Source organism: Acanthisitta chloris, unplaced genomic scaffold, assembly GCF_000695815.1.
Source record: "Acanthisitta chloris isolate BGI_N310 unplaced genomic scaffold, ASM69581v1 scaffold6760, whole genome shotgun sequence".
In the NCBI taxonomy this organism is placed as follows: Eukaryota; Metazoa; Chordata; class Aves; order Passeriformes; family Acanthisittidae; genus Acanthisitta; species Acanthisitta chloris.
Genome location: NW_008651017.1, coordinates 61,054 through 70,984, shown reverse-complemented (window position 1 = coordinate 70,984; position 9,931 = coordinate 61,054). Strand labels below are relative to the sequence as shown.

At 50.2% G+C, this 9,931-nt stretch overlaps 1 protein-coding gene across 1 annotated transcript in view; it reads right to left on the bottom strand.

Moving 5' to 3' along the window:
• Window positions 1-9,931, bottom strand: part of LOC103798998 (protein Smaug homolog 1-like) — a gene marked incomplete at both ends in the record, with an annotated part of 93,385 nt that overhangs the window by 22,407 nt on the left and 61,047 nt on the right.

Here is a 9,931-nt window from a genome sequence, read left to right as displayed (position 1 = left end):
TTGCTGTGCCTGTTATTTACTCGCTGGTGTGGCAGCAGGAGTGGGGCTGTGTCTAAAGATGTGTAAATGCAGCCCTTGGTGGCTTCAGCAATCAGATGGGATGTGTTTCTGGAAGGAAGCCCAGCTCAGCTCAGCAAGGAGCCGGAGCTTGGGAGCTGCTTTCAAGCTCCTTCACAGAATGATGGAATTGCTTGGGTTGGAAGGGACCTTAAAGACCATCTAGTCCAACTCCCTGCCATGAGCAGGGACACTTTCCACTAGCCCGGGTTGCTCCAAGCCCCATCCAACCTGGCCTTGAACACTTCCAGGGATGAAGCAGCCACAGCTTCTCTGGGCAACCTGTGCCAGTGCCTCACCACCCTCACAGGAAAAGATTTCTTCCTAATACCTAACCTAAATATCCTTCTTTCAATTGGTGCCCATTATTCTGTGTCCTATCACTACAGTTCCTGACGTTTTTCTCCTCCCTTGTCTCTTTTTATCCACTATCACTCACTCCAAAAAGCCACTGATTCCTCCCCTCTTGTAGGCACCATGGCCTGGATCTCACAAGACAAATTCCTCAGTGTTTGAGCCTTATCAGCTTCCCCTGGCCTCCAGCTCTCAAGGGCTTGCACACCCTGTCCAGAGCACCCTCCATCTGGGCTGATGATGTCTTATTCCTTCTCCTCTATCTTTTTCTTCCAAGAGCATAAAATCTGAGCAGTTCCAGGAGAGAAGAAAAACCTGTTGAGTCTCTGATGCCACAGAGGGGCAAATGCAGGATCCAGCTTCCCACATGAGAAGATGCAAAAGATGGTGCCCAGCAGGGACAGTACATACCAGGGGGAATGGCTTCCCACTGCCAGAGGACAGGGATAGATGGATATTGGGAAGAAATTCCTGACATGAGGGTGCTGAGGCACTGGCACAGGTTGCCCAGAGCAGCTGTGGCTGCTCCATCCCTGGAAGTGTTCCAGGCCAGGCTGAATGGGGCTTGGAGCAACCTGGGCTGGTGGAAGGTGTCCCTGCCCCTGGCAGGGGGTTGGAATGAGTTGGTCTTTAAGGTCCTTCCAACCCAAACCAGTTTGGGATTCAGTAATTCCATGACTCCCAATCCCTGAGCCCTGCAATGCCTTCAACAGTCCCAGGCAGCAACGGGACAGCCACGGCTGCTATCCTAAAACATGTATTAATTCTTTCCCATTGCTTCTCCAAATTAACTCAGCTCAGCTTCCCACCTCCTCGACATACCGACAGCAGATGCATCCTAAAAATCTGCCTTCATCATCCTCCAAAACATTCCTGATTGCTCAGATATTGCCTCGCATTCGAGTTATGACACAGATCCCTGTGCCAGCTAACACGAGACTGCATTGCTCAGCAAACAGGAGGGACTATGGTTACAGGAAAATACCAAATGCAGAACAACCAGCCCCGAATAACATTGCTTAAGGAATGGGAACAACAAACTTGAGGGGAAAATAAAGTAAAATTTAAAAAAATCAGCTTCAAGGCTGCCAAAACAGAGCCATTGATTACAGCACATTTGATCCATTTGCATGCAGAGAGCTTTGCTTTGGAGCCGAGATGGAAACAGTCTTAATATAGCTGGAGAGAAAATATCCTCCTTGCACTCTCCTAACTGCACTTTGATAGGAAGCAGCCACGGAGCAGATGGTGCCTATATATAATCACCAGACCTATTATCCCAGCCTCTTTTAGTAATTTGAAGGATGTGATAACCACAAGGAGAGCAGCAAATATTCCCCCTCCCTCCCTCCCTTCCCCCTGCTAAGAAAAATATCCAAAAAAAAAATAAGGAGGAGGAGGCTATAATTATGGGAACGATTAAAAGAATTTCCAAATGAAGTAAATAACTATTTTGTGCTCCTTTAAACCAGAAGTCAAAAGTTAATTAAACAGCAGCGTGTTATTGAGTCAGGAGAACACAGCGAGTCCCAGTGCAGTGGGGAAGGAGACTGGAGTAGCTCTGAATGAATCCAAACTGCAGCACTCCCATCTCTCTTCCATGCCCTCCTGCCACTTCTCTGCAGCTGCTGTGTGATGCTGGGGGAAGAAGAGCTCATCTCTCCCCATTCCTTTGCTTGCCAAAGCCTGGATTTGCATGGATGCACAGGATGAGCGATGGGAAAGGGATTCTCTCCAAGGGTTTCTCGCCCCACCGAGACGCTTAGGAAAACATCACCACTGTCATTCTCAAGATGTAGTGAGGGAATCCTGGGGAAAGGTGGTGTTGGGAAGCTGTTGTGGAGGAGCAGAAAGGATTTTAGGGGGGTTCCATGCTTCTGTGTGGAGGAGCAGAAAGGATTTTAGGGGAGTTCCAGCATGGAATCTTCCTCCCCTTCTGCAGCTGCCTCCTGGGCACCCCAAAGAGTCTGCTGGCAACCAGGAGCCCAGGGATGAGTTGGTGAGAGCAAGCCCTAGCTGGAAGCAGCTGGAGGAATTACTCATCAGGCACTTCACAGACATAAGTTAATAGTGGAGGTGCTGAGGAGCAACCCTGGCTCCCAGACAGAGCCCCTGCCCCATGCTGCTCTGGTGGTGATCCAAACTGCAGAGAGGAACCCACAGGTGCTCACTGGAAGATGGGAAAAGCCAAGCTTCCCTTGGTAGAGCATCAAGTTCCTGTGCAATGAGTAACCACAGCTTGCTGTCTGTATCCAACAGGCACCAGTGTGGCTGCTAAAATACACCTGGGCCTGGGAGGGTCCATCCATCAACATGACCTCCTGGTCAATGGACATGGGAGGCTGTCGAAGGGTCTGAGAGTTATTGGGATGTCTGACTTTGCTCCACACCCCAGTGAGCATCAATCAGCTGTGCCAGTGGCTTCTGTGCCACTTCCAGGTCAGAAGCACAATTCATTGGTGACAGGAATCCCAAGGACCATGGGATACACACAAAACCATCACTTCTGCTTCTCAGCATCCATCCCCAAGATCCCCAGGCTGCTGGAAGGAAAGTGGAGGTGGGGTCAGAGCCACAAGCTTCAGTCTTCCCCCACCCCAACCTGCAGTTCAAGGATGGTGTCCTACACCCTGTCAATGGACAAGCAACACACCAACAGCAAAACCAGGGCAGGCAGTCCCTGCCCTGAGGGCCTGTGGTCAGTGAATGCACCAGGACTTTACCAGCTGAGAGGATGGGAACATCCCTGGGTGCTGCTGGAAGAGAGGTTCCCAAATTGGGTGGCCTCATTCCTGCCAGGAAACTGCAGAGCCATTGCTACATGACATTGGGAGCAGTGCTCTGTAAGATGTGTGAGTACATACAAGGATCAAACCTTATATATCAGGTTTGGAGGAAGGAAAGGTGCGATCCCACAGGATGCATGTGTTATGTGCCCTCTTTGGGGACAGCCACATGACACCTGCTGGCACCCAGTGCTCCCTCTCCTCCTCACCAGCCGCACAGACCATCACCTTCACAGCTTCCCTAACACAGGGCTGACTGCAGGGCTATGGCAGCTCAGAGCACACGGATTATTTTAGTGCCTGGAAGCATCATCTGGTGCTATGAGGGCTGGTTTAGGAGCATTCACATGGGTCTGTACCTACCAGGTGCCATCCACACATGCTTATGTGCCACTCCTGGTATCACCTGGTGCAAGTCCCTGCTGAGACTCAGAGTCATCTGCATCCCCCAGAGCCACTCGTATTCCCCCTGAGCCATCCACATCCTCCCAGAGCCAACAGTTGCTGGCAAGAAACTTCTGCCCCACAGCTGCATGGCTGAGGCATCCCTATAAGCAACACTACCTGTGAACAGCAAGTCCCAGATGAATGGGAACAGGAGAATCACTGTCCCAGATGTCCTGAGCCAAGTGTTCATCAAGGTTTGATGGGTTACTCCATGTCACCCTGCATACCCCATCTTTTTTTTCCCTTCCAGTGCAGAGTATGATGCTTGGGAAGGTGACAGAAGGCTGATTAGCTATGACACCAGTCTAGGACCCCCATGGAGATGACTGAAGGTGGGACCTCAGCATCACGTTGACCTTTGTCAGTCAACCAAAGACACAGTGAGAAGAGACCGTTTGGGAGCAAAGAGGTGAAGGGAATGTGGCTAAACAGGCTCAAAGGAGGAGCCAAGCAGGCTGGGACAGCTAAACTGAAGTTCCAAGGTTAAAACAGGTTCTGACAGTTGCTCAGGTACAAGAGTCCATCAAGACACTTCCATACACTGGGTCAGGAAACACTGAACACAGCAACATGGATGCTGACAGGTGACAGACCAGAAGGTTAAGCGTCTTCACCTTGAGCCTTTGCAAGCAAGTGCACAGCAGAGATCACAGAAATACTTCAGCTGGAAGATCAAACCCAACTGCTCCCCCAGCACGGCCAAGGCCACCACTAACCATGTCCTCAAGTGCCACATCCACAATGGCTTTTCAATCCCTCATCACAGCAACATGGATGCTGACAGGTGACAGACCAGAAGGTTAAGCGTCTTCACCTTGAGCCTTTGCAAGCAAGTGCACAGCAGAGATCACAGAAATACTTCAGCTGGAAGATCAAACCCAACTGCTCCCCCAGCACGGCCAAGGCCACCACTAACCATGTCCTCAAGTGCCACATCCACAATGGCTTTTCAATCCCTCATGGGATGGTGACTCTACCCCTGGGTGACTGTGGCTGACAGGTGACAGACCAGAAGGTTAAGCGTCTTCACCTTGAGCCTTTGCAAGCAAGTGCACAGCAGAGATCACAGAAATACTTCAGCTGGAAGATCAAACCCAACTGCTCCCCCAGCACGGCCAAGGCCACCACTAACCATGTCCTCAAGTGCCACATCCACAATGGCTTTTCAATCCCTCATGGGATGGTGACTCTACCCCTGCCCTGGGTGACTGTGCCAAGGCTGGACAGCCATTTTTGTGAAGAAGCTGTTCCTAACATCCAAACCTAAACCTTCCCTGGCACAGCTTGAGGCTGTTTCCTCTTGTCCTGTCACTTGTTACTTGGACTGTACCAAGGGGCTGCCCTGATCTCTTCCATTTAGAGAAACTAACTTTCCCAGCCCATATCTTGCTGCTGCACTCCCAGATCCCACACACCTGGGAGGGGGGAGAAGTCTCCCCCCCTGCACTCAACCAGCCAGCAATCACCCTGGGGGCTACTGTGTTCCCAGGGTGGGATGGCTCACCAGGACACCCTGCTTGGACAGCAGGTCTGGGCAGTGTGAGAGCTGGGCTGACAGTGGGATAAGCACATGTAGCTAGCTGGACCATCAACTAAAACCACTCTGGCCAGCACACCAGCTCATGGAAAATGGGCACAGCTTGCTCTATTTTGAGTTTGAACACCCTGCTAACCAGAACATGAGGGACACAGCAAATGGAGCAGCCTGCGCAGGAGGAAGAAATGTTGGCTACAAAACACTCAAGAGCAGTAGCAGATTTTCCCCAGCATTGCTGACACCCCAAAAGGCCATTGCTCTTGTTGTCCACCACCACTTCCATCTCCACAGCTTGATGGCTTCCAAGCTGAGAGCAGGTGACCATTCATCTCCTCACTGTCTGAGTCTGCAGAGCTGTGGACTGTCTCTCCCAGGGACCAAGTTCTTTGAACTTATAAAGGGGCCAGGACAGCCGTGGACTGTCTCTCCCAGGGACCAAGTTCTTTGAACTTATAAAGGGGCCAGGAAAATTCTATCTGCTGTTCAGAGCTGCAGTAGATTACACTTGGACTCGATGATCTTAAAGGTCTTTTCCAACCTAAGTGATTCCATGATTCTTTGTTGTTCTCACAGTCCTGTTTGCTGCTGTATTTATGTGCATGGGTTTGAGAAAACAACCCTGCTCACACCTGATCTTCTTGTACAATAATTTTAAGCTACTGAATAAGCAAGATTTTGTAGCACTGGGGCCCTGGCAAAGTGGGTGACTCCTGGAAGTGTTCTCTGATGGTTATGTGTGACACTAGAGGGCATGAGCAAGACAACAAATGCCCCTGTCTGCCACCACTGAGAAGCTCAAGTGTTTATTACAAGGCCAAATGAGCTTTTCTCAGTCTATCAGTACAAGAGAAGAAAAGCAGACATGAGAGGTATCTCCACCTGGCAGGATGAGTGCCCAGGTTGCTCCAAGCCCTGTCCAACCTGGCCTGGAACATTTCCAGGGATGGGGCAACCACAGTTTCTATGGGCAACCTGTGTCAGTGCCTCAGCACCCTCACAGTGAGGAATTTCTTCCCCATATCCCATCTAACCCTGCTCTCTGGCAGTGTGAACCTGGGCTGGGGTGCATGGAAGGAAGAACCCTGATTCACCCCTTTTCTTCAGCTCTAGGACAAAATATTTTTCATTTTCAGGACGAGGAGGCTGTATAGGTGAGTATTTCTCCTGCACTGCCCTTCTCTCTCTCCTTCTCTCCTTGTAGACAAACACCACCAGTTTTCTGGCAGAGATTCCCATGGGAAGGGTGTAGCAGGTCTGAGCACTCAGCACCTTTCCCCTGTGTGCAGAGGAATGGTGGCTGCAGACTGTCAAACAGCTTTGCTGGTCCAAGGACCCCTCTGTTCCCTCCCAGGGGCATCCAGGCAGTACAGTGACACTGAGACACCAAAAAGTTTACAACAGCTCTCCTGTATGAACACAGTCCCAATGCCTGGGACTCCTGCTCTGCAGGATATTCCCTAGCAAGGTCTCTGAGTGTATCTATCCACCAATGACTTATGACTTTATGGTCCAAATGAGACTAATGTACCTACACTCCCCTACTCAGTGTATCCAACAGCAGACCCTCTGCCTATGAGATTCTGTTCTGGGAGGGTGGAAAACACAAGGCTAAGCTACACTGTGCTTCCATCTGACAATCAAATCCTGTCATGTCAACAGATCATACTCAGGTAGAACCAGTTACACAGGGGAAAGGAAGGAGCTGGAGCTCCCATGCAAGAAGCTGTTGGCAGCTATGAAAGTGAGCTGCTTTCGTCTGTCCTTTTGGAGTTTCCAGGCCCTGTGTCCACTGGAAAGGCATTGTGCAATCCTGGTGTATTGCAACCACTGCCTGACCCAGCCGCAGAGCTGGGACTCCAGGATTCACCCCAGCCCACTGCTGGGAGCAGCTCTGGCCTTCTGCCCACCTGCACTCCTGAGCCCACACCAGGGCTTCCTTTATTCCTGCCATGCTAAAGCTTGGTTTAAAGTTGCAGCTTCAGCTCTACAGGACAAGTTGAGAAAGCAGTGGTGGTGATGCAGAATCATGGAATGGTTTGGATTGGAAAGGACCTTAAGGACCATCTTGTTCCAACCCTCCTGCCATGGGCAGGGACACCTTCCACCAGTCCCATCCAACCTGGCCTTGAACACTTCCAGGGATGGGACAGCCACAACTCCACTGGGCAAACTTCCATCATTTCGGGTGAGTCCATATCCTCAGATCACTCCAGACTCAAACTCATCATTTAGGATGCTGGTCCCACTCCTGGATCACCATCACTGTTGTAAATCCAGAGTGATTCCTTCAGAGCACTCCAGACTTGCCCTGCAAAGGCTGGAGGGTTGCAGCAACATTTCCTAAAGCCTTGGCTAACCTCTGCCAGTGCCATTAGGAGAGAGCTGGAGATGAACCAACCCTGAACCAATCTCAAAGTCTGGGTATAGGCTGAGTCAAAGTCAAGGACAGCACAAAGCAAACTGTCACATGAGCTTCAGCCACTCATATTTAGACCCTGTGCCACAGTAGTGTTACACCTTTGGCACCAGGAACAGGGGATGGCTCAAGGAAGTCTGTGCCCTGCAGGATGTTGCTGGATTAAGCCCCTGCCCAACTAAACACCTCCAAGTAAGATGGATAATTTAAGAACAATAACAAAACTAAAACCTAAACAAACAGTAAGGGTCTGGAGGGCTTTGCTTTGGAATAAAAGGTTAATAGATGTATTGATTGAGTCAAGGGGTTGGGACAAAGGCTGACAGCCGTGTTTATTTTTTAGCATCTATCTGTGGACTTACTGTGCTTGTGTCCGAGCAAATATTGCGTTAAGGAAGTTTATGAACCAACACATCAAGTGTGGTTGGGTCACCTCCAGCTCAGCCCATGAGTTGTCTGGACATGCTGCCACCAAAATACGTTAGCAGGAGTTACAACAGCTCAACACACAGCACTAAACTATCACTAGCAGGGGATGGGGCAGCAAAGAAAGGGGCAGAGATGGAGGAGGGACACACTTTTCAGGCAAAAGACCAGGTGAAGTGTAGGGCTGTTCACAGATGCACACACCTAATTCTGGAAGAATTTAGGAAAACCTCAGCAGTGCAGCAGCTTGGTCACTGATGAGTAATTCAGCTGTTGCCTTGGTTTTGGTGCCTTGTGACAATACCTGGGGACCTCACTGGGCAAGAGGTGGGACACTGCTTCTGCTAAGAGCTAAGTCTGAGCAGAAAAAGGCTCAAAGAAACACCAAGGGGTTTTTGGAAAGAGCCCCTCAAGATCTAACACATCTTGCAGAGCTCCAGCCACTGTCAATGATTAACCTGTAGCACCCACCAGAATTCCCTGCTTTCAGATCCTGAGCGAGGAAGCAGATCCTTTCTGAAGCCACCTCTTCCCACTGCCTCCCTGGTGTGCAAAGCCTCTGAAGCAGCAGGCATGCAAAAACCACATGGAAACCCCCTCAAATAAATAATCCCTGGAGAGGTTTAACAGACCAACTGCAAATATATTCATAGTTCTTCTCACTCTGTCTCCTTGTTAATCCTTTCCCTTGCAGCTTGGTCACCCTGAAACAGCTCCACAGTGCAGGGACCTGGTTCTGGGAGAAGCTGAACATCACACAATCCCATGGCAACAGGAGCTGGGGCTTCACAAACAGGGGATGGGATAGGCATGATGGAGAATCCATGGAAAATCTGAGCCCCTTCTGCTAAATCCCTATGTGCCTGCAAGGATGGACACTGGAGAGGCAGGAACCAGGGTGCTACAGCAATACACCCAAAGCTGCATTTCGTATCGTGGTGGATTTGAAACACCAATTAAAAAAAGTGCTTATTAGAGGAGAGGGAAAAGCCCAGAAGCCTTAAGTGACCATTTTAAAGCTTTCAGCTATTTAATTGTGGCTTTCCACAGGCTGATGGAGAAGCCAGTGCCCTCACCGCAAGAAGCCTCTCCCCAAAGTGCTCTCTGCATCCCTGATACCTAGGGAGATGCCTACAGAGCATCTTGGTGAGGCCTTCTGAACCTCCCAAAGGGAAGGAGGACATCCAGCCCTGCAGGTGAGATGGTGGCAGTCACCCCAGGTGACAGGAGGGCAGGTGTAACAGCTCTCTACAGAGGGAGTGGGTAGACAGAGGAGCTCCTGAGCTCTGCTGAGAAGATGCTTTGCTCCTCTCTCCTCAGGATGCTTCACAGATATCAACAGCTGCTTTAAAAACCAGTTACAGCTGCACTACATCTTCACACCAAACCTGGGATAAATCTCCCACCAAGGTGCTCTGCAGCATCGCCAAGTGTCCAAGCCATCCACCACAACCTGGCAAGGTCTCCACAGTGGAAGAGCTACCCAATTCTCCTGGAAAACACTGGAGACTGTCCATCTAAACTCCTCAATCACCACCAGCTTCACACCTTTAAGCACTGCAGACACAAGGGAGTATTTCCAGATACCCTGAAGATGACGGATTTCAGCCCTGCTTCCAAACAACACCTACACTCAGTGCCCCGATCCCATTTCCTCCCAGTAAGACCTCAGCACATTTTTGGATTTGCCTCAAGTCCCTCAGCTCACTTTTGGACATGAAGCATCAGCTTCCCACTTGCTTTAGAACGTCCTGAAACATGAACTGTAAACCTACATGGAACTACATGAAATCCAAGGGGCTCCTTCAATGACACAGATATTTTGCTCTTACAGCTTGGCTGGTTTTCCCTCCTCTCCAGCTACCAACTCTTTAAAATCCCACAGGACTAGAGGCAAAAAAACAACAA